The following is a 25,708-nucleotide window of genomic DNA, read 5'->3' on the forward strand; positions in this document are numbered from 1 at the left end:
GACTGAATGATTTGTTTCTGTGCCATATGACTGTATGACTGTAGATGTTAGTGTGCGCGCCGACCTGGGAGGTTTGATAGCAGACATTTCGTCCCCTTACTAGATGACATCCTCAGTGCTGTCGAGCCTCCTGCGAAGCGCTGTTGTCTTGTCCTGGTTCAAATTTATATGATCTGGTTTTTACTGCTTCCTGTAGGTGCCAGTTCCGGCTGTGCATTATAAAGGTCGGTATATCAGATCTAATTCACTGTGTCCTTAATGAAGTCCGCGGATGAATGTCAAGCCTCCAAGAATCCCTTGGCTGTCCTCTGTTTAGATTGTCTTATGAAAGTGGTGTTGTCCCAGTTGAAAGTGTGGTTTTTCTCATCTGTGTGTATTGAAACGAAATACATCTTGTTTAGTGGCTAGCTGGTGTTTGTGGATGCCGGTTGTTAGTTTTCTGCCTGATTGTCCCATATAGTGTTTAGTGCAGTCTCCACATGGTATTTTGTAGGCCACATTTGTCCTGTCCATTGTATCTGCTGGGTCTTCAACACTGGTCAGTTGCTGTCTTAGTGTGGCTATCGGTTTGTGTGCTGTCAAGATTCTTAGCTGTCTGAGTAGTCTGACTATCAGTTCTGAGACAGTTTTTTCATATATGGTATGGTGGTTATTGTTTGGGCTTTTGGTGTGTCCTGATTGTGTTGTCTGTTGGCGAGGCATCTGTGGATGAAGCTGCGGGGGTATTCATTCCTGGTAAAAGACCTTGTAGAGGTATTCTTCTTCTTCCTTCTGCAGATCAGGTGTACTGCAGTGTGTAGTGGCCCTTTTGTACAGGGGCCTAAGCAGCTCCTATTGTGTGAATTCTTAAACTACTACAGAAACCACCCCAACTCACACAAGAGAAGCTGCTTAGGACTCTGCACAAAAGGGCCGCTACACACTGCAGTACACCCGATCTGCAGAAGGAAGAAGAAGAATACCTCTACAAGGTCTTTTACCAGGAATGAATACCCCCGCATCTTCATCCACAGATGCCTCGTCAACAGACAACCATAAGACCATAAGACATAGGAGTGGAAGTAAGGCCATTTGGCCCATCAAGTCCACTCTGCCATTTAAATCATGGCTGATGGGCATTTCAACACCACTTCCCTGCACTCTCCCCGTAGCCCTTGATTCCTTTTGAGATCAAGAATTTGTCGATCTCTGCCTTGAAGGCATCCAACGTTCTGGCCTCCATTGCACTCTGTGGCAATGAATTCCACAAGCCCATCACTCTCTGGCTGAAGAAATGTCGTCTCATTTCAGTTTTAAATTTACCCCCTCTAATTTCAAGGCTGTGCCCGCGGGTCCTAGTCTCCCCGCCTAACGGAAACAACTTCCTAGCGTCCACCCCTTCTAAACCATATATTGTCTTGTAAGTTTCTATTAGATCTCCCCTCAACCTTCTAAACTCTAATGAGTACAATCCCAGGATCCTTCGCCGTTCATCAAACGCTAAACCTACCATTCCAGGGATCATCCGTGTGAATCTCCGCTGGACATGCTCCAGGACTAGTATGTCCTTCCTGAGGTGTGGGGCCCAAAATTGGACACAGTACTCTAAACGGGGCCTAACTAGAGCCTTATAAGGCCTCAGAAGCACATTGTTGCTTTTATATTCCAACCCTCTTGAGATAAACGACATTACATTCGCTTTCTTAATTACGGATTCTACCTGCAAGTTAACCTTTAGAGAATCCTGGACCAACACTCCCAGATCCCTTTGCACTTCTGATTTGTGAATTTTCTCAGTGTTTAGAAAATAGTCCATGCCTGTATTCTTTTTTCCAAAGTGCAAAACCTCACATTTACTAACATTGAATTTCATCAGCCATTTCCTGGACCACTCTCCTAGACTGTCTAAATCTTTCTTCAGCTTCCCCACCTCCTCAGTACTACCTGCCTGTCCACCTATCTTCGTATCATCGGCAAACTTTGCCAGAATGCCCCCAGTCCCTTCATCCAGATCATTAATATATAAAGGTGAACAGCTGCGGCCCCAACACTGAACCCTGTGGGACACCACTTGTCACCGGCTGCCATTCCGAGAAAGAGCCTTTTATCCCAACTCTCTGTCTTCTGTCAGACAGCCAATCCTCAATCCAAGCCAGTAGCACGCCTCGAACACCATGGGCCCTCACCTTGCTCAGCAGCCTCCCGTGAGGCACCTTATCAAAGGCCTTTTGGAAGTCTAGATAGATAACATCTACTGGGTTTCCCTGGTCTAACATACCTGTTACCTCTTCAAAGAATTCTAACAGGTTTGTCAGGCACGACCTCTCCTTACTAAAACCATGCTAACTTGCTTTAATCTGACCCTGCACTTCCAGGAATTTAGAAATCTCATCCTTGACAATGGATTACAGTGTTGCATGACTACCTTCACCTTCCTCCGAAATTGTTCTATCTACTCTACATCACCAGAGACTCTACTAAGAGTGCCAGGCCCAATCCTAAAGGTACGAGTGTGCACTGTCTGGCCGGTCTTCGTAATGAGGCTGACAGAAACACCTACAGGCAGACTGCTGCAGGCAATGGAACCAGCAGTACAGAGGAAGGGAAGGGGTTAACTTGTTTCTTGAAAGGAAAAGGCCAGTGCAGGTGCAGTTACAGAATTACAGCTCAGAAGCAGAATTAGTGTGGTCACGGATAACCTCAACAACCGTATACGACTTCTTGTGTAAAGTAAATCAATTGAAAAACATTTTGGAAAATAACAAAATAAATATAAACAGAAAAATAAACACTGAGAGCTGATTCAAATGATATCACCAATGTTTGTTAGTTCATTTATCGTAGTCTCTACGGTTTCATGGGCGTCACTGGCCGGGCCAGCATTTATTGCCTATTCCTGGTTGCACTTATAAGGTGGTGGTGAGCTGCCTTCTAGAACAACTGCAATCACTGTGCGGGTGGATGCGGGTTGCATGTAGTGTTTGTGCCACGTAGTGTTTAGTGCAGTCTCCACATGGCATCTTATAGACCACATGCGTCCTGTCCATGGTATCTACTGGGTCTTTAACTGGTCGGTTGCTGTCTTAGTGTGGCTATTGTTCTGTGTGCTGTCATGATTCTTAGCTGTCTGAGTAGTCTGGGTCTAGGCCCGAAACGTCAGCTTTTGTTCCCCTGAGATGCTGCTGGGCCTGCTGTGTTCATCCAGCCTCACATTTTATTATCTTGGAATTCTCCAGCATCTGCAGTTCCCATTATCACTGAGTAGTCTGGCTATCAGTTCTGAGGCTTTTTTAAATTTTATATATGGTATGGTGGTCATTGTTTTGGGTTTTGCTGTGTCCTGATTGTGTTGTGAAAGAGACAGCCTATAAAGTGGCCAAGAGCACTTGGAAATCGGAAGATTGGGAAGGCTACAAAAACAGAGGATAACAAAGAGAGCAATAAGGAAGGAGAAGATCAAATACGAAGGTAGGCTAGCTAGTAATATTAGAAATTATAGTAAAAGCTTCTTTCAATACATAAGAAACAAACGAGAGGCAAAAGTAGATATTGGGCCACTCCAAATTGATGCTGGAAGGCTAGTGATGGGAGATAAGGAAATAGCTGAACTTTATAAGTACTTTGCATCAGTCTTCACAGTGGAAGACATGAGTAGTATGCCAACAATTAGGGAGATCCAGGGGGCAGAGTTAAGTACGGTAGGCATTACAAAAAAGAAAGTGTTAGAAAAGCTAAAGGGTCTAAAAACTGATAAATCTCCTGGCCCCAATGGGCTACATCCTAGAGTTCTGAGGGAGGTAGTTGAGGAAATAGCGGAGGCTTTGGTTGTGATCTTTCAAAAGTCACTGGAGTCAGGGGAAGTCCCAGATGATTGAAAAATTGCTGTTGTAACTCCCTTGTTTAAGAAAGGATCAAGGCAAAAGATGGAAAATTATAGGCCGATTAGCCTAACCTCGGTAGTTGGTAAAATTCTATGCTTTCCTTCATTGGGCGGGGTATTGAGTACAAGAGTTGGCAGGTCATGTTGCAGTTGTATAGGACATTGGTTCGGCCACATTTGGAGTACTGTGTACAGTTCTGGTCGCCACATTACCAAAAGGATGTGGATGCTTTGGAGAGCGTGCAGAGGAGGTTAACCAGGATGTTGCCTGGTATGGAGGGTGCTAGCTATGAAGAGAGGTTGAATAGATTAGGATTATTTTCATTAGAAAGACGGAGATTGAGGGGGGACCTGATTGAGGTCTACAAAATCATGAGGGGTATAGACAGGGTGGATAGCAAAAAGCTTTTTCCCAGAGTGGGGGACTCAGTTACTAGGGGTCATGAGTTCAAGGTGAGAGGAGGAAAGTTTAAGGGAGATATGCGTGGAAAGTTCTTTACACAGAGGATGGTGGGCACCCGGAACACGTTGCCAGCAGAGGTTGTACGCGCAGACATGTCAGCGTCTTTAAAGAAATAGTTGGACAGGTACATGGATGGGCAGGGAGCAAATGGACACAGCCCGTTAGAAAATAGATGACAGGTTAGACAGAGGAACTTGATCGGCGCAGGCTTGGAGGGCCGAAGGGCCTGTTCCTGTGCTGTACGTTTCTTTGTCTTTGTAATCCATTGTCAAGGATGAGATTTCTAAATTCCTGGAAGTGCAGGGTCAGATTAAAACAAGTTAGCATGGTTTTAGTAAGGAGAGGTCATGCCTGACAAACCTGTTAGAATTCTTTGAAGAGGTAACAAGTATGTTAGACCAGGGAAACCCAGTAGATGTTATCTATCTAGACTTCCAAAAGGCCTTTGATAAGGTGCCTCACGGGAGGCTGCTGAGCAAGGTGAGGGCCCATGGTGTTCGAGGCATGCTACTGGCTTGGATTGAGGATTGGCTGTCTGACAGAAGACAGAGAGTTGGGATAAAAGGCTCTTTCTCGGAATGGCAGCCGGTGACAAGTAGTGTCCCACAGGGTTCAGTGTTGGGGCCGCAGCTGTTCACCTTTATATATTAATGATCTGGATGAAGGGACTGGGGGCATTCTGGCAAAGTTTGCCGATGATACGAAGATAGGTGGACAGGCAGGTAGTACTGAGGAGGTGGGGAAGCTGCAGAAAGATTTAGACAGTCTAGGAGAGTATATTACATATATTAACCTTCTCAACAGAGGGAACTAAACATCTGAAGGTGATTCAAACATGAACAAGCAAAGCTCAATTCTCAAAACTCAAGACTTAAAAAAAATGGTAATCTACTCCTTTTTCTCCCCATCTCCCACCATCCCCCCCCCCACCCAAGCCACATTCTTTGTAAACTCATTACCGGTTTTTCCTGCTTGTCAACTTTAATTATTTTGTCAGGTAATAAAACTTGCCTCTCTTCCATTCAAGAAAACTTTAGAATTGGCTCTCCTTCATTTTGACTTGGACTAACTCAGTTTAATTGAAGGATGGTAACTACTGAGAGCCAAACCCCACCCTTGCAATCTCCATCCCACCTTCATGCAGTGCCGGCTTATATTGGATGATTCAATATGCCTCAAGTGGTTGTCATCTAAGTTACAGCCGTGGTCTGTCTGGAGTCACAGTCTCTGATTGGCCAGAAATTCTCAGGAGGGCGGGACATCCACCCCTTGGGTCCTGGATCCTGGGGGAAGGCCCTCTGCTGGGCTGTAACGCACTTGAGGAGAACAGGGTACAGTGGGCCTTTCAGACAAGAGGTGATGAAAGCACTCGACAACTCTCCACCAAGTTTCCAAGATCTACAAGGTTCTGCCTTTTTGTTCCTTAGACATTGCTTTGGAATTCATCCTCCAAACTTAAACTCTTATGTTATTTCTGAAGAAGGGTCCCAATCTGAGACGTCAGCTTTCCTGCTCCTCTGATGCTGCCTGGCCTGCTGTGTCGCTCCAGCTCTACACCGTGTTATCTCTGACTCCAGCATCGGCAGTTCTTATGATCTCTGAGTGAGTTATAACCCCACTGAGAAGCCTCTAATAGGGATACCCACCTTGAAGAAGTTATCTTCCTCCTTCCAGAAAGATGTCTTTGGATCTTTCTCCCACTGAAACCCTCTGGTAATCTCTTTGGCCCTGAAATGCTCGACCAGATAGTGAAGCAAACCAGGTACTACAGTCACATTGCCTTTCTCATTCCCTGCCTGCGGAACCAGATCATCCCCAATAGACTCCAATCTACATTCAGGCCATTCCCATTTTGGCCCTGACCATGGCAACCTCTACATACACAACATCCAGATCCTCCAAAAATGGTTTTCTCTGCGGCTCCTCAAGCACACACTCTCAGCAATGTGCCGGCATCTTCTGGCGCTACAATCAAGCCTACCCCAGCTCAGAGCCTCCTTCTCCCAGGCCCCATTTCCAAAGATGTGTCCTGACCTGAAACGTCAACTTTTCTGCTCCCCTAATGCTGCCTGGCGTGCTGTATTCCTGTAGCTCCACACTGTGTTATCTTATGTTATTGACTCAGTTACTTTGTTCAGTTGGTAGCATTCTCACATCTGAGCCACAACGTTGCATTTTCAAGTGTCTTTCCAGCTGAAGCAATAATAAGGGAGCACTGCTCAGTCAGAGGTGCCTCCTTTGGATGTACTATCAAACCGAGGTCACTTCTACCTCCCGCGTGAATGGGAAAGATACCAAGTGGCACTAACATTCAGAGAACAGGTTTGGCATTCCACCGATGTTTTAACTCAACCACCGCCACCACTCCAAATAAATAATCATCGACAATTTATTTTATTGCTATTTGTGAGCTTAATGGGTACAAATTGACTTCTGTGACTCCTACCTTAGAACAAAACAATGTGTCATCCATAAAGAACCATCTGATGCTCTGAGGCTGATACAGCGACTGAACAAATACAAACCTTTCCTTCTTCGACAAAGCCTTGTAATTTTTGGTCTGGACCAGGGTTCCAAACCAGACGCAATTTGAGCTCCAATCACATTCTGTGAGCAGGCAGAAGATTCACTCTGAGGTAATGTATTCACATTCAATACTTCAGATTAAACAAGAAAAGCAATGAAAAGAACTGTTCAGTTTTAGCTGAAAAACTGTACAAAAAGACAACATCACTTAACACAAACACTACTGATTCAACCTTTTTACTTTGCAGCACTTCTAAGACTAGATTGTGCTTACTTTAATGGAATTAAGTGCATTTGAAAATGGGTTTTAAAAATGTACATTTAATCTTGGCTAGTTGATCTCTGCACTAAAATTGCAGGTTGTTTTTGAAAAATTTTTTTAAACAAACCTCTAACAATGTTACTTTAAGGTTTGTTTACCAAATAGAACTTCCACTCAACTGGCTGAGTTCCCTCTTTACTGGACATTGATACATTTTTAAGTATACTCACAAAAATACATCAGGCTTTATTATGTTACAAACATTTATTCAATATACTTAAAAATGAGTGACTAATGAACTACAGCTGAAAATTTGACAAGTTTGAATAATATATATGTGTACCTTCTCAACAGATGAGACTAAACATTGGAAGATGATTTAAACATGAGCAAGCAAAACTTCATTTTATCTGGAATAAAGTACTCCAGCCTAAAGTCTACTATGGCTGTGTTTAGTTGTCGACTTTCTTTTCAATTCATTCATGGGATGTAGGGGGTTGCTGCCCAGTTTGAGATATAATATTTATACCTAATTACCCAGAGACAGTAAAATGTCACCCATATTGCTGTAAGTTTGGAGTCACATGTAGGTGAGATTTGGTAAGGATGGCAGATTGCCTTCTGTAAATGACATTAGTCAACCAGATAGACTTTCATGATGATTGACAGGGGTTACCATTCGACTAGCTTTTAATTCGAGGTTTTTGTCGAATCCAAATTTTACCATCAGCCATGATGCGTTTCAACTCTGTGTCGCCAGAGCAAATTTATCTACTTGGGCTCTCCCTTCAATCAAGTAAATTTTCTCTCCTAACTGCTTCCAGCTGATCCTTATTTAAAACCTTCATCAAATAATGCCACTAATGAATATAGTGCTCCAAACGTGCTTTCTGAATGCCCTCTAAAACTGAGTATAACCTTACAACTTTTGTATTCAATTTCCATAGCAATAATTGATAACATTTTACTAGCTTTCCTAACTGCCAGCTGTACCTACATACTAACTACTTACAAATCTTTGTACTATGACACCAAGATCCCTCTTCATCTCAAAGCAGTGCAATCTCACATCAGTTATATACTATGTGAGGCTGGATGAACACAGCAGGCCAAGCAGCATCCCAGGAGCACAAAAGCTGACGTTTCGGGCCTAGACCCTTCATCAGAGAGGGGGATGGGGTGAGGGTTCTGGAATAAATAGGGAGAGAGGGGGAGGCGGACCGAAGATGGAGAGAAAAGAAGATAGGTGGAGAGAGTATAGGTGGGGAGGTAGGGAGGGGATAGGTCAGTCCAGGGAAGATGGACAGGTCAAGGAGGTGGGATGAGGTTAGTAGGTAGATGGGGGTGCGGCTTGGGGTGGGAGGAAGGGATGGGTGAGAGGAAGAACAGGTTAGGGAAGCAGAGACAGGTTGGACTGGTTTTGGGATGCAGTGGGTGGAGGGGAAGAGCTGGGCTGGTTGTGTGGTGCAGTGGGGGGAGGGGACGAACTGGGCTGGTTTAGGGATGCGGTGGGGGAAGGGGAGGTTTTGAAACTGGTGAGGTCCACATTGATACCATTAGGCTGCAGGGTTCCCAGGCAGAATATGAGTTGCTGTTCCTGCAACCTTCGGGTGGCATCATTGTGGCACTGCAGGAGGCCCATGATGGACATGTCATCTAAAGAATGGGAGGGGGACTGAAAATGGTTTGCGACTGGGAGGTGCAGTTGTTTGTTGCGAACTGAGCGGAGGTGTTCTGCAAAGCGGTCCCCAAGCCTCCGCTTGGTTTCCCCAATGTAGAGGAAGCTTTCCGGAGAGACCACTCTCTCCGTGACTCCCTTGTTCGCTCCACACTGCCCTCCAACCCCACCACAGCCGTCACCTTCCCCTGCAACCGCAGGAAATGCTACACTTGTCCCCACACCTCCTCCCTCACCCCTATCCCAGGCCCCAAGATGACATTCCACATTAAGCAGAGGTTCACCTGCACATCTGCCAATGTGGTATACTGCATCCACTGTACCCGGTGTGGCTTCCTCTACACTGGGGAAACCAAGCGGAGGCTTGGGGACCGCTTTGCAGAACACCTCCGCTCAGTTCGCAACAAACAACTGCACCTCCCAGTCGCAGACCATTTCCACTCCCCCTCCCATTCTTTAGATGACATGTCCATCAAGGGCCTCCTGCAGTGCCACAATGATGCCACCCGAAGGTTGCAGGAACAGCAACTCATATTCCACCTGGGAACCCTGCAGCCTAATGGTATCAACGTGCACTTCACCAGTTTCAAAACCTCCCCTTCCCCCACCGCATCCCTAAACCAGCCCAGTTCGTCCCCTCCCCCCACTGCACCACACAACCAGCCCAGCTCTTCCCTTCCACCCACTGCATCCCAAAACCAGTCCAACCTGTCTCTGCCTCCCCAACCTGTTCTTCCTCTCACCCATCCCTTCCTCCCACCCCAAGCCGCACCCCCATCTACGTACTAACCTCATCCCACCTCCTTGACCTGTCCGTCTTCCCTGGACTGACCTATCCCCTCCCTACCTCCCCACCTATACTCTCTCCACCTATCTTCTTTTCTCTCCATCTTCGGTCCGCCTCCCCCTCTCTCCCTATTTATTCCAGAACCCTCACCCCATCCCCCTCTCTGATGAAGGGTCTAGGCCCGAAACGTCAGCTTTTGTGCTCCTGGGATGCTGCTTGGCCTGCTGTGTTCATCCAGCCTCACATTTTATTATCTTGGATTCTCCAGCATCTGCAGTTCCCATTATCTCAGTTATATACTATGTTTCCTTTTATTAATCCAGTCAGAATGGACAATTTCACATTTGCCCACACTATACTCCCCTTGCGAAATTTTGTGCCCACTCACTTAACCAATCCATACCTTCCTTATGTGTTTGGGTCCCAGGATTTATTTCCAATAGGAGTGGCATCGAGGGAAATTCGCATGTGGCGGTGTTTATATGCATCTGGTACCCTTGCCTTTCTTGGCAACAGAGATCTTGGATTTTGAAGATGTTGTGGAAGAGCTTTGGTGAGTTGCTGTGGATGACATTTTAATGAAATAGGTTTGATAAGATAATCTACAGTGACATCTCAAATGTCACATTTTCAAAAGTGTTTCAGAGATGTTTGGGTGAAGTATTAAACCAAGGCCCCTTCTGCCTTTTCAAATGCTCTGATTTACTGTACGCTAATTAGTTGTCATGTTTGCCCGCTTGATGTTCAGAAAATTTTGATTGTAATAAATTGTTTAGGGGTTTCCTGAGTTCTAGTATAAATGCAGGTTCTTAAAATATACATGAATGATAAAAAGGTCCACCCTCAGCTGACATTTTAAAACATTTTTATTTCTCTGTTCACATTTGATGTTAAAAATGTATCATTAAGGAAAGTCCTCAAAACTTTATTGTTTTAGCCATAGTGGGCAGTAATATTGTGCATTTCTTTCTTTATTTATGCATTTTGCAACTGGCTATTGGCTACCACATGAGTACTAAGTCTTGATGCATTTCCTTCACTCATAGAATTATATATCAACGGAGGAAGTTTTCCCTGGATCAGTGCTGGCCATATCCTTTCCCCAGCATTCTGTAATTTATTCCCTGTCAAGTATTTATCCTGTACCCTTTTAACTGTTAGCATTAATCTGATTGCACAGCCCTTTTAAGGCAGTGCATTCTAAATCACTACAGCTTCAATTGAATTGAATTAGCTTTATTGCCACATATATGAGTACAGCGAAAAGTTTACAAGTCACCACTTGTAGCATCATCTCAGGTATCACATTACCTAAGTACAAATTCTTGAATACAAATCCTTAGGAAAATAAAAGAACTAGAAATTTCAGCGTGAGGACCCTTCCACGATGATATAATAAAGGAAAAAAAGAAATTTGAAAATGTACTGTATGATTTTAAAAAAAAACTCACCTCCCAAATTCGCAAGCTTCAAAATCTCCCCTCCCCCCACTGCATCCCAAAACCAGCCCAGCTCGTGCGCGCCTCCCTAACCTGTTCTTCCCTACACCTATCCCCTCCTCCAATCTCAAGCCGTACCTCCATTTCCTACCTTCTAACCCCAACCCGCCCCCTTGACGTGTCCGTCCTCCCTGGACTGACCTATCCCCTCCCTACCTCCCCACCTACACTCACCTCTACAGGCTCCATCCCGGCCCCTTTAACTTGTCTGTCTCTTCTCCCCCTATCTTCTCCTCTATCCATCTTCGATCCACCTCCCCTGTCTCCCTATTTATTTCAGAACCCTCACCCCCTCCCCCTTTTCTGATGAAGGGTCTAGGCCTGAAATGTCAGCTTTTGTGCTCCTAAGATGCTGCTTGGTCTGCTGTGTTCATCCAGCTCCACACTTTGTTATCTCGGATTCTCCAGCGCCTGCAGTTCGCATTATCTCTCACCTGCATGCTGGTAGTTTTGCCAATTATTTTAAATTTGTCTTCTCGGGTTTTTGAGCCTTTCAACAGTTTCAAGATAACGGACCGGACAAGAGACCTTTGTGTCTCAAATTAGAATCAAACTCGATGAAATATATCCCACTTTATTTCAGTGATGTCTTCGCCATTGTCCTTCACAGCATTTTTCTTTCACTGTTTCAACAACAGAACTCTAACATCCAGCAGGCTGAGAAATACGAATTGGTGTACGTCGGCCGCCATCGCCTGCTACCAGTTCTATCTGTTCTCTGAAAATTAAATGCATCACCAGCCAAGGAAATTGCACAAACAGTGTGTGCACAGAGCAGAAACTGACAAGCAGTGATTACTGAGGAAATTAGCGGGAAAATATATACTGACCACGTTCTGTATACGCAAATTCAATAACTTGAAACATTTGAGTATAATTTGGAATTCACTGTTTGAAAGGAAGTCACATAAGCGTTAATGAAGTGGAGGAGGTTTTGGAATCTGCATCATCTCAGGAACCAGTGAAAATCGATTGTCTTGCATAAGACCACTGTAACAATACAGTGGATAAAGGTTAATCTGCCCTACAAAACAGAAAGATTCTCCTCAATGAAGTAAGTAAAATAACATCTGTTATATTTGAAATAGAATACAGTTATTTAAGTGAAAGAAAGAACTCCCATTCAATAGATTATATATTTCTCCAGATATAGAAACTGCTTTTGCAACCATCTGTGAAGCTAACGGTAGCGTCTATCAGCAATATTTCAGGATAACACAAGAAATGTGTGAAAATATGAAAAGCAGAATCCAAATGCTATCATTTGAAGAAGAATTTCTACTTAAGTTGCATTGGCAGTTTGCCTCCTTGCTAGCACTTATAAATGTGAATCTGAAATTTGTGGAATTATACCTCTATTCAAGAACTTGAGTGCATCTTTGAAGCTGACAGTTCCAGCAGTGTATTGCTGACAGTGTTAAATCATTTCAGACTGTCATCTGAATCAAAAATGAACATCCTTGAGCACTGATTCATTGATGATGAAGTGCATTGGGATATATGTTGAGGATAAGGCACTAATATAAAGATGAAAATCATTCCATTACTTGTACTGCAGAGCTTATTGTCCAAGAGACAAGTATCAATGCTTCATACAACAGTGGTACTTGGATACTGAAATTGCATTGAGCTACCAGTATCTCATTCCTTGTGGGTTTGAGCTGCTGTATCTAGGTAGGCATCAAAGACAGCTTCCCAGTGCTGCCAAGGTCTGCCTTTATTCTTCAGCCCTGATGGTATCATTGGGGCACAACTAAAATTTCAATTGTTTACCTAAACAATTATGACTTTCCCATCAGGTGAAGATAAGAGAGAAAAGATCCAGGACAAGAGCAATTTGAACTGGTACTTTCCTGGTATGACCAGAGTTCTCTTCAGGAAAAGAAAATGAGGTTTTGGTGATAAGATGGGAATTAGAAAATGATCAAAGGCAAAAAAGGTAAATGTGTGCCGGAGATGAAAGGAGGCAATGATGCACAGGAGAGACTGAGATTGAGAAATTGGGTGAAAATGTTAGCTGAAAGCTCCTAACTTTTAAGATCGGACGATGGAAACTTGATATTGATAGCCCATATTTTACTGATATAGTAAGGGTGTAAATCCTTTCTGCATGTTACCAGTGCTCTGATATTGTTTTTATAATGTGGCAACAGGAGCTCCAAACAGTACTCCGAGTATAGTCTGATCAAGATTTGAGTTTTGTTGTACTTTTTGACACAAATTCCTTGCTCTTGATTTCCTTTCTTGATGACCTGACTAACATATGTCACTACTTTTACTAATTTGCTTCTTTGGATTCTTGCTGTTAACATGCAGTGGGTATTAGGCCTGAGAGGTGTTTACAGGTCTGCAAAATCCTCTGACCTAGCAGGTGATAACAGCAGAAGAGATAGCTGTTCAGTTATTGATAAAAATAGAGCTGGATCCTCTACCGTCACTATACATCGAATAGAACAGCAATTTATTGTCACTTGTACTTTTACATAAAGTACAGTGAAAAGTGTTTAAGCTACTATACTCCAGCACCTACTAATGTCCTACATTAAAATAAAGTTAAGACAAAGTCCACCTTTTTTCAATTCATAGCTCATGGGTTCCCAAGGTTTAAGAAAAGACGGGAACCAAATCCTGACCACTGCAGAACGCTGATATCGAAGCTGCCAAATCTTGGGCCGTTGGAAGATCCAGCATGCAACATTCATGCTTCTCTCACTTTCCAATGCCGTGTTCCCCTTTCAGGCACCAAATGTCTTTGAACATGATGATGGCACAGTTTGCTTCTCAACTCCCTCATCATCATTGGATTCATATCAGCAGTACTGTTATGAGGCCCTCAAAAAGGAATTAAGTGGCCAGCCATTTAGGGGGTGGATGGTATGGTTTGGAAATGGAATCCATGGGCTTTCCTGCCATGGACTGAACTTAGGCAGAGACAGAAACTTTGTGCCCCCACCCACAATCTTCCTGTCTGATTAAGTGTCCTCTCATGCTGGGGCAGGGCAGACCCTTTCAGATCATTAAGACTTGATACTTACCAGTAAACTCAACTGGAGATGGAGAGATTACTTTACACATAGAATGAGTACCCTCTGGAACTGATTTTAACAGAAAGAGTTTCAATTCCCCAACTTGTTAGTGAAGAAATTAATGTCATCTGGTTAATACATTATAACATCATATTCTAACATCTCCAATCATGATTCTCAGATGACCATTTTATGTAGCATTAACCTCATCAATTGCCCACTGCAATGGCCCTATCTGAGAAGGTCCCATTACAGCACTAAGCTCTGCTGTTACTTGCTACTCAGATATTCTGCAGTATTCTAATTCTGACTGCTTCCATTTGGTGTGAGAACACTCTCCAGACCTCTTTTTTTGAAACCACCCTGCCACTCCTCCCCCCACTTAATCTTTCCCCTCTCTCCTTCTTTAAAAACGTACTTGAAACTAACTTTACAACTGAGGTTTCACCCTTAATCTCTTTATCAGCACCAACATTTACTCGAGCAGCTATACTACGTTCGCGATTTTATCAGGCACTCTCTATATTAATATTTTGCTACTTCAACCTGTCATGGAAAAGGAAATAGATAAGCATTGTTTTGTTGCTTTCCGACATGTGAAGAAAATCATCTTGTTTATCAACGAAATTAGTTTTTTGCGCCAAATCTAATATTTTTTCTGTGCTTTATTAAAAAAAGTGCGTTCATGAGATGTGCATGTTGCGAGCAAGACCAGCATTTTTTAACAGCCCTTAATTGCCCTTCAAAACGTAACGGTGAATCACTTTATTGAGTGGCTACAGTCCAACTGGTAAAGCTACTTGCAGAATGCTGTTAGGAATTGATTTCTGAGATTTTTACCTTAGCCACAATGAAGGAATGATAATATAGTTTAAAGTCATGATGGTGTGCGCCTTGGAGGAGACTTTGAAGACTGTGGTACTTCAATACAAAAGTCCCAGATGATTGAAAAACTGCCCTTGACATCCTTCTTCAAGAAGGAAAGGAGATACAACACAGTTAACTACTGGCCAGTTCACTCAACATCTGTCATGAGAAACATTTAGAGTGTATTATAAAGGATGTAATAGCAGAGCACTTAGAAACACAACATACGAAGGAGAAATCATGTTTGAAAAAGTTATTGGAATCAGTTGGGGAGGTAACAAACAGGATAAATAGAGGAAAACCATAACAACCCACGGTGTTGGTGCAGTAAAATGATAAAGAAATGGATCAGCAATCGTTAGGTCATTGAATACCAAGGAGAGATGGTTTGACTCTCTTTATTTGAGGTGATCATTTGTTGGCACTTCAGCATCGCATCTTCATATTTGTCTAACCTCAAATGTTGTCTGTGTTCTTGCTGCATTGTTGGCATAGACAGCTTTACTATCAAATGAAAGTGATATTTGCTCACTTTGAATTTATCCAGCTGAATGAGATAGACAAAACAAAGTACCTGGACAATTTTGCACATTGTCAGGAAGCTGCCAGTATTGTTGCTGTTCTGGAACATACTAACAATGGATGAGAACAGGCCACTTGGTCCTTTGACCCTGCTGTGCTGTTCATAAAATTGTGGCTGATCAGGTCTTAACCTGAGCTCTATATTCCTGCATATCCCCAATAATCTTGTTTCCTCTTGGTAACCAAGAATCAATTACCTTCTGCCTTCAAAATATTCGAAGATTCTTCATCCTCTGCCTTTTCAGGCAAGGAATTGCAAAGACTAGCTAAGCAAGTGGTGTGGCCAGTCCTGGAGCACAAATCACCAATACTGCACACACACCACCCTCACCTCAGCTGCTGCCGCCCACCCCGATCCTCCCACCGCCGACGGAACCCCGCCCACGGTCGACGCCGACGGAACCCCGCCCACGGTCGACGCCGACGGAACCCCGCCCACGGCCGACGGAACCCCGCCCACGGCCGACGACATCATCGCTCCGCCCACAACCTCCACAGCCTGTAACCCCAGAGGAGACAGCCACCCTGAGCCCTGCCGAATCTTCACCATCCTCCCAGACCTCCCACTGACTGAGGACGAACGGTCAGTCCTGAGCAAGGGGCTCACCTTTGTCCCCCTACAACCACACATCAACGAATACCAGTCACGGTCGGACATAGAGCAGTTTTTCCGCCGTCTTCGCCTGCATGCCTACTTCTTCAACCGGGAACCCAACCCTCCTTCCACTGACCCCTTCACCCGCTTCCAACACAAGTCCTCCTCCTGGACACCACCCCCAGGCCTCCTACCCTCCCTCGACCTCTTCATCTCCAACTGCCGTCGAGACATTAACCGCCTCAACCTCTCCACCCCTCTCACCCACTCCAACCTCTCCCCCGCAGAACGGGCAGCCCTCCGCTCCCTCCGCTCCAACCCCAACCTCACCATCAAACCCGCAGACAAGGGTGGCGCAGTGGTAGTATGGCGTACTGACCTCTACATCGCCGAGGCCAGACGCCAACTCTCCGACACCACCTCCTACCGCCTCCTCGATCATGACCCCACACCCGAGCACCAAACCATCATCTCCAACACCATTCATGACCTCATCACCTCAGGGGACCTCCCACCCACAGCCTCCAACCTCATTGTTCCCCAACCCCGCACGGCCCGTTTCTATCTCCTTCCCAAAATCCACAAACCTGCCTGCCCTGGTCGACCCATCGTCTCAGCCTGCTCCTGCCCCACCGAACTCATCTCCACCTATCTGGACTCCATTTTCTCCCCTTTGGTCCAGGAACTCCCCACCTATGTCCGTGACACCACCCACGCCCTCCACCTCCTCCAGGACTTCCAATTCCCTGGCCCCCAACACCTCATATTCACCATGGACGTCCAGTCCCTGTACACCTGCATTCCGCATGGAGATGGCCTCAAGGCCCTCCGCTTCTTCCTGTCCCGCAGGCCCGACCAGGCCCCCTCCACCGACACTCTCATCCGCCTAGCGGAACTCGTCCTCACACTCAACAACTTCTCTTTTGACTCCTCCCACTTCCTACAGACTAAGGGGGTGGCCATGGGCACCCGCATGGGCCCCAGCTATGCCTGCCTCTTTGTAGGTTACGTGGAACAGTCCATCTTCCGCACCTACACAGGCCCCAAACCCCACCTCTTCCTCCGGTACATTGATGACTGTATCGGCGCCGCCTCTTGCTCCCCAGAGGAGCTCGAACAGTTCATCCACTTCACCAACACCTTCCACCCCAACCTTCAGTTCACCTGGGCCATCTCCAGCACATCCCTCACCTTCCTGGACCTCTCAGTCTCCATCTCAGGCAATCAGCTTGTAACTGATGTCCATTACAAGCCCACCGACTCCCACAGCTACCTAGAATACACCTCCTCCCACCCACCCTCCTGCAAAAATTCCATCCCCTATTCCCAATTCCTCCGCCTCCGCCGCATCTGCTCCCACGATAAGACATTCCACTCCCGCACATCCCAGATGTCCAAGTTCTTTAAGGACCGCAACTTCCCCCCCACGGTGATTGAGAACGCCCTTGACCGTGTTTCCCGCGACACATCCCTCACACCCCGCCCCCGCCACAACCGCCCCAAGAGGATCCCCCTCGTTCTCACACACCACCCTACCAACCTCCGGATACAACGCATTATCCTCCGACACTTCCGCCATTTACAATCCGACCCCACCACCCAAGACATTTTTCCATCCCCACCCCTGTCTGCTTTCCGGAGAGACCACTCTCTCCGTGACTCCCTTGTTCGCTCCACACTGCCCTCCAACCCCACCACACCCGGCACCTTCCCCTGCAACCGCAGGAAATGCTACACTTGTCCCCACACCTCCTCCCTCACCCCCATCCCAGGCCCCAAGATGACATTCCACATTAAGCAGAGGTTCACCTGCACATCTGCCAATGTGGTATACTGCATCCACTGTACCCGGTGCGGCTTTCTCTACATTGGGGAAACCAAGCGGAGGCTTGGGGACCGCTTTGCAGAACACCTCCGCTCAGTTCGCAACAAACAACTGCACCTCCCAGTCGCAAACCATTTCCACTCCCCCTCCCATTCTCTTGATGACATGTCCATCATGGGCCTCCTGCACTGCCACAATGATGCCACCCGAAGGTTGCAGGAACAGCAACTCATATTCCGCCTGGGAACCCTGCAGCCATATGGTATCAATGTGGACTTCACCAGTTTCAAAATCTCCCCTTCCCCCACTGCATCCCTCAACCAGCCCAGTTCATCCCCTCCCCCCACTGCACCACACAACCAGCCCAGCTCTTCCCCTCTACCCACTGCATCCCAAAACCAGTCCAACCTGTCTCTGCCTCCCTAACCGGTTCTTCCTCTCACCCATCCCTTCCTCCCACCCCAAGTCGCACCCCCAGCTACCTACTAACCTCATCCCACCTCCTTGACCTGTCCGTCTTCCCTGGACTGACCTATCCCCTCCCTACCTCCCCACCTACACCCTCTCCACCTATCTTCTTTACTCTCCATCTTCGGTCCGCCTCCCCCTCTCTCCCTATTTATTCCAGTTCCCTCCCCCCATCCCCCTCTCTGATGAAGGGTCTAGGCCCGAAACGTCAGCTTTTGTGCTCCTGAGATGCTGCTTGGCCTGCTGTGTTCATCCAGCCTCACATTTTATTATCTTGGAATCTCCAGCATCTGCAGTTCCCATTATCACCAATACTGCAGTTGGGATGAAGCCTCTTGGTAGGTCAAATCAGGGCAGGACTTATACACTTAATGCTAAGATCCTGGGGAGTGTTGCTGAACAAAGAGACTTTGGGGTGGCTGGTTCAAAGTTTCTTGAAAGTGTGATTGAAGCTAGACAGAATAGTAAAGCAGGAGTTTGGTGCACTTGCCTTTATTGGTCAGCCCACTGAGTATAGAAGGTAGGAAGTCATGTCGCAGTTGTTCAGGACATTGGTTAGGCCACTTTTGGAATGCTACACCCAATTCTGGTCTCCTTGTTATATGAAAGATGTTGTTAAAACTTGAAAGGGTTCAGAAACAATTGACAAAAATTTTGCCAGCATTGGAAGGGTTGAGCTACAGGGAGAGGCTGAATAGGCTGGGGCTATTTTCCCTGGAGCACCAGATGGTGAGCCTTATAGAAGTTTGTAAAATCATGAGGGGCATGGATAGGGTGAACAAAGTCTTTTTCCTCGTGTATAGAAGTCCAAAACTGAAGTGCATAGGTTTAAGGTGAGACAGTAAAGGTTTAAAAGGGACCTAACGGACAACTTTGTTCATGCAGCGGGTGTGTGTGTATGGAATGAGCTGCCAGAGGAAGTGGTGGAGGCTGGTATAATTACAACATTTAAAAGGCATCTGGCGGGGTACATGAACAGGAAGGGTGTGGAGGGATTTGGGCCAAGTGCTGGCAAACAGGACTAGATTAATTCAGGATATCTGGTCACATAGACGAGTTGGATCAAAGGATCTATTTCTGTGCGACTCTGTATGACTCAGCGACTCTAGCCCATTCAATTGTTTCTTGATATCACACTGAGTGAATCGAATGCTGACATCTGGCATCTGTGAGGCCATGAACCTCGAGAGGAGGCTGAGATGAATCATGTACTTGACTCTTCTGGCTGAAGCTGGTTGCAAACATTTCAGCCTTGACTTCTGCATGCGCAAGTTTTTGACTGCCATTATCGAAGAGAGCAATGTTCAGGGATTTTCTTCACTCATTGTTAAATTGTACTCCATCCATTCACAACTGACTGCAGCAGGAGTGTAAAACTTTGAGATCTTATCTGCTGGTGGGTGACTCATTTTGGTCTCGAACAAGTTTCTTTCCCTTCCAGCTGGGTCAGACTGCACTCCCCTGTTCCCCATTCTTATTGATCAGAGATTCACCTACAGTAGCTTCTGCTTCTGTTACTGCACTACTTCCACCGATGACCTCTTTGATTGTCCTCCACTTATTTCTGATGTACATGCTGCCTCTTGTTCACATCCTCTGAAGAAACAACATTGCTTTTCATATGTATGCTGACAGCACTGAGCTCCATCTCAGCAGCATTTCTCTTATTTCCTGTACTGTGACTAAATGATCGAACTACCTGACATTTAGTGTCATTTTTGGCCTCAGCAATCCAATTAAAACCCTCTCTTAGCCTTGCTTGTGTGAACATGTATCATTAATAGAAAGAATCCCTCACTGTTTAGAAAGGTTTATCAACTAGTTGCTGAATCATTTCCATGGACTCTTTCTGATTTTGTTAAATTGGTGTGAGTTATTTAAAGTAGCAAAGTGAGCAAGAAGTGGTGTTGCATGTGGTTCAAGCTTTGGTTTGGATTCCAAGAGCTCCTATCTGCTGACTTCCATCCAGTAATTGGCAGTGTAGTTTGCGTTTCTTTGACAAACAACATGATATGCAGAATGATCAGAGGCACTTCGGGGGGCGGGGGGGGGGGGCGCGCGCGGTGTAGAGGCTGCTCATAAATGGAGAAAGACTCAGTAGGAGCACCATACCCACGAGAACCTTCAAGGACCATCTCTCTTAACTCAACCTCACTATAGTCGAGCGGTAGCTCTGTTTTAAGAAGGAAGTGGTCACTGACATTTGCTGTCTACAGTCGCAGAGCAGGGCAAGGATGGCAATGCTAGTGGCAGTGAGGATGGCTGTGAGTTTATTAACATTGGAGTTTTTCTAGGCTGGCGCAGACAATCTCTCCAAGCAGATGACCAGTGGTTGGATAAAGGGAATGACACGCACTCAGCATTCCCTACGCGCACGGCTTTGCTAAGATTGCACTTTTCACATGGTGCAGACTGCTACCGATTGCACACATGGTGTTTTTCAGCATTACATTAAATTCAGGGATGGAGCATAACTGTAGAGGTTTTGGATTCTTTGCTGCTGGTGTGAGGTTCCTGTTGTCTTCTTGCTGCTTTGGCATCTTCTCAGCGATACGGAAAGTGAGGATGGACTGCCTGTTTGGAGTGAATTAAGCCACTGAAGTGGGCAATTGAGGCCCTGCCTCCATTTTTGTTGGCATTTCTCCTCTGCTGAATGGCCCCGCTTCCGTGGGAAACTGTATGGTCAACTTTAGAGGCCTCGCTTCAGGCTTGGGCCAAACATGGAGGATTTCCCAGGGCTCAGGATAATCCACTCTCATCAATAACACACCCCAAGCCTCAATCAGGCCTGACCTGATTGGCCCTGGCAACACCAGATTTGACTAGACAACCTGCTCCCAAAGGATGCTCCCTGCCAGGGAGAGGCGCCAGCTTTGGCCACTGAGTGGTGCTGCTGAGACCACTGAGCTCCCAGGCCTCCCCCACAACCCCCCAACCCAATTGGCCACAATAGCAATTTAACAAAAAAGGTAAGACTGAAGCAATCACAACAATCTTCAACCAGGAATGCCAAGCGGAAGATCCATCTTGGCCTCCTCTAGTGGTCTCAAGCATTACAGGTATCAATCTTCAGTCAAATCACACCACATTTTATCAAGAAATAGTTAGTAGCGCAGGATACTGCAAAAGCGATAGGCTCCGACAACATTCATGCTCCAGAACTCGCCATTCCCCTAGCCAAGCTGTTCCAATACAGCAACAACACTGGCATCCACCCAACAATATGGAAAATTGCCCAGCTATGCCCAGTATACAAAAAGCAGGACAAATCCAACCCGGCCAATTACCGCCCCAATTTCTGCCAGGGCCACTCAGCTCCTAACTTCATTACAGCTTTCAAACAAGGACAAAAGAGCTGAATTCCAGAGGTGAGGTGAAAGAGACAACCTTTGACATTGAGGCCAGATTTGACTGAGTGTGGCATTAAGGACCCCCAGCAAAACTGGAATGAAGGGTATAAGGAGGCAAACTCTACACTGGTCGGAGTCATCAGAGATAATGGGAACTGCAGGTGCTGGAGAATCCGAGATAATAAAGTGTGGGGCTGGATGAACACAGAGGCCAAGCAGCATCCTAGGAGCACAAAGCCTGACGTTTCGGGCCTAGACCCTTCATCAGAAAAGGGGGATGGGGAGAGGATTCTGAAATAAATAGGGAGAGAGGGGAGGCGGACCGAACATGGACAGAGGAGAAGATAGGTGGAGAGGTGAGTATAGGTGGGGATGTAGGGAGGGGATAGGTCAGTTCAGGGAGGACGGACAGGTCAAAGGGGTGGGATGAAGTCAGTGGGAAGGAAATGGAGGTGTGGCGTGAGGTGGGAGGAGTGGGTAGGTGAGAGGAAGAACAGGTTAGGGAGGCGGGGACGAGCTGGACTGATTTTGGGATGCAGTCGGGGGAGGGGAGATTTTGAAGCTTGTGAAATCCACATTGATACCATTGGGCTGCAGGGTTCTCAAGCGGAATATGACTTGCTGTTCCTTCAACCTACGTGTGGCATCATTATGGCACTGCAGGAGGCCCAGGAGGAGGAGTTAAAATGGTTCGCCACTGGGAGGTTCGCAATAAACAACTGCACCTCCCAGTCACGAACCATTTTAACTCCCCCTCACGTTCCTTAGACGACATGTCCACCCTGGGCCTCCTGCCGTAATGATGCCATCCGAAGGTTGCAGGAACAGCAACTCATATTCCGATTGGGAACCCTGCAGCCCAATGGTATCAATGTGGATTTCACATGGCTCAAAATCTCCCCTTCCCCCCCACCGCATCCAAAAACCAGCCAGCTCGTCCCCTCCCCCCACCTCATCCCAAAACCAACCCAGCTCATCCCCTCCCACCACTGCATCCAAAAACCAGCCCAGCCTGTCTCTGCCTCCCTAACCTGTTCCTCCTCTCACCTATCTTCTCCTCCCACCTCAAGCCCCACCTCCATTTCCTACCTACTAACCTCGTCCCACCTCCTTGACCTGTCTGTCCTCCCTGGGCTGGCCTATCCCCTCCCTACCTCCCCACCTATACTCTCCTCTCCACCTATCTTCTCCTCTATCCATCTTCGGTCCGCCCCCTCTCTCCCTATTTATTTCAAAACCCTCTCCCCCTCCCCCTCTCTGATGAAGGGTCGAGGCCCGAAACGTCAGCGTTTGTGCTCCTGAGATGCTGCTTGGCCTGCTGTGTTCATCCAGCTCCAAACTTTGTTGCCATGTTCAAATGCAACAGGATTTGGACAAGATCCAGGCTTGGCCTGACAAGTAGCAAGTAACATGCTCGCCACACAAATGCCAGGCTATGATGATCTCCAATAAAGGACAATCTAACCACCACCCCTTGATATTCAATGGTGTTAGCATCACTGAATTTTCTATCATTAACATCCTGGAGGTTACCATTGACCAGAAGCTCAACTGGACTCGCCCTATAAGCATGGTGGGTACAAGAGCAGGTCAGAGACTAGGAATGCTGCAGTGAGTAACTCATCTCCTGACTCCCCAAAGCCTGTCAGCCATCTACAAGTGTCAGGAGTGTGATATGATACTCTTGTTTGGGTGGTTACAATTCCTACAACATTCAAGAATCTAGACACTATCCAGGACAAAGCAGCCTGCTCCTTGATGAGTATTCCATTCTCAAGCAACCATTCTCTTCACTGCTGATGCTCAGTAGCAGCAGTGTGCACTTCGGAAATTCACCAAAAACATTCAGACAGCACCTTCCACACCTACAACCAATTTGACATAGAAGGACAAGGGCAACAGATACATTGGAACACCACCACCTGCAAGTTCCCCTCCGAGCCACTCACCAGCTTGTCTTAGAAATGTATCACTGTGTCTTCACTGTTGCTGGGTCAAAATCCTGGCTCTTAAAGGCATTGTGGGTCAACTACAGCATGTTGGCTTCAGTGGTTCAAGAAAGAAGCTTGCCACCACCTTCTCAAGTGTAAGTAGGAATAGGCAAGCCAAAGACACCCATATCCCACCAGAGATGAGAAGAAATCTTTGCTCACAGTTGAAAAATGTGGCCGGGAGTTTTCCTCAAACAGCAGAGGTGGGAGTACCCCTGAATTTTGGGCCTGTCATCAGGCCTCTGCTGCTTTGGCAGAATACCAGCTAAACAATGCAAATTGTACCTCTATATTACTCTAAGATTGGTGGCTGGGAGTTTGCGATCAAGAGACAGTGTTTTTATACACAGTCTTTAGTTCTTCTTGCATTTGGTTTGCTTGTATCACTGCTTGGCAAGGATGCTGTTAATTGTAGAAAGATACAAGGATAGCATCAGGGCAAAACAGGGAGTACAATCTTAAACTATTTGTACCTTGGGATTCAGAGAGATTGTGTGAAGATAGGTAAATAGGATATGAGAATAAAAGACTAAGTGTGATCATCAGAGATAGTAAGACCTGCTAATGCTGGAGTCAGAAATAATGCGGTGTGGAACTGGAGGAGTACAGCAGGCCAGGCACCATCAGAGGAGCAGGAAAGTTGACGTTTCAGGTCGGGACCGTTCTTCAGAAATGGGGTTTAGGGTTAGGTTTAGGATTTCTGAAGAAGGGTCCCCACCCAAAGTATCAACTTTCCTGTTCTTCTGATGCTGCCTGGCCTGCTGTGCTCCTCCAGCTCCACACTGTTGTCTATAAGTGTGATCATACTGTCACGTTCAATGGCTTGAGCCCCTCCACTGTCCACATTTCCTCAGCTGAGTGAGGACTTACAGTCGTGCTGATCCTTTCAATAGTTAGTGCTGCTGACTGTTGTTCTACAGTTCTAAGTCCTTCAACAAAACGTGAACTGTGTCAGTGAGTGTCTAATGTATTGGCTGACGTTATTGAATAGCTGGCAGTGTCCGTGAGATGTGAATTGAGAATGTGAAGCTTTCAGGCTGTTAAACGTGTGAAGGTGAGGTGAAGCTATGAGTGTGAAGAATGTATTATTCTGAACTGCTAGAGTTCAGGGAACAGTCTATGAGGCTAATGATCCATTTGTAAGGAAATGACGTTTGAAGTTTCACTCCCTTGCCTTGATAACTTGGGCTTTGTGATTGAACTTCTTTCAATATTGCATCCAGATCCTCAGTGCTGACAGGAACATGATGAACATTTCCTCTCCCAACGCCTTCTCAGAGTTTTTCTGGACGCTTTCTTAACCTGTGTGGACAGAAGATCTCTTTCCCCCATCCAGTGCTGTTCTGCTTCTCATTGCATTGTTATTTAACGTTCTTCCTTTTCAGATGCAGCCAGAATGCATCTCCTCTTTCAGAGATTCAGATTGGTTTGAGACTGTACAACTGGCCTCACATGATCTTGGTTTTCCTGCTTAGCAGTGTCCTTTCTTTACATTCATTCACGGGACATGGTGTGGCTAGCTGGCCAGCATTGATTTCCCATTCCTGAAGGAGATGGCGGTGATCTGCTTCAAACATGTTCTCTATCATTTCAATTTAGTTGTTAAAATGACTGCTTCTGACATTGTCGACCCCAGTCCAACACCGGTGCCGCCACATCATGCACTCAAGCAAATTGATGATCTGTTAATCAATCACCATAGCTTCCACTCCTGCTTGCTGCTTTCACCCTAATTTTCCCCCAAAGGCATATAGTCACAATATGATCAATTATCACCCGTAATTAAAATGGGAATTATTTCATGATTGAAAATATGCAAATAAAATGCTCTCATTTTCATTTAGTCTTTTTATCTGCATTAAAATGCTACGGAAATTACTATTTTGGGTATTAGTCTCAAATGTTAGCTTGGTTCAGTTGCTAACTCACC

At 46.0% G+C, this 25,708-nt stretch overlaps 1 long non-coding RNA gene across 3 annotated transcripts in view; it reads left to right on the forward strand.

Annotated features, from left to right (window-relative positions):
* The first annotated feature begins 11,362 nt into the window (after positions 1-11,362).
* LOC125458856 (uncharacterized) overlaps positions 11,363-25,708 on the forward strand; it is a 64,725-nt gene continuing 50,379 nt past the window's right edge. For all 3 annotated transcript variants that reach the window (XR_009446714.1, XR_007248915.2, XR_007248914.2), the window contains exon 1: positions 11,363-12,128. This is a non-coding gene — a long non-coding RNA (uncharacterized LOC125458856). The remainder of the gene's footprint in view (positions 12,129-25,708) is intronic.

Source organism: Stegostoma tigrinum, chromosome 15 (genome assembly GCF_030684315.1).
Source record: "Stegostoma tigrinum isolate sSteTig4 chromosome 15, sSteTig4.hap1, whole genome shotgun sequence".
NCBI lineage: Eukaryota > Metazoa > Chordata > Chondrichthyes > Orectolobiformes > Stegostomatidae > Stegostoma > Stegostoma tigrinum.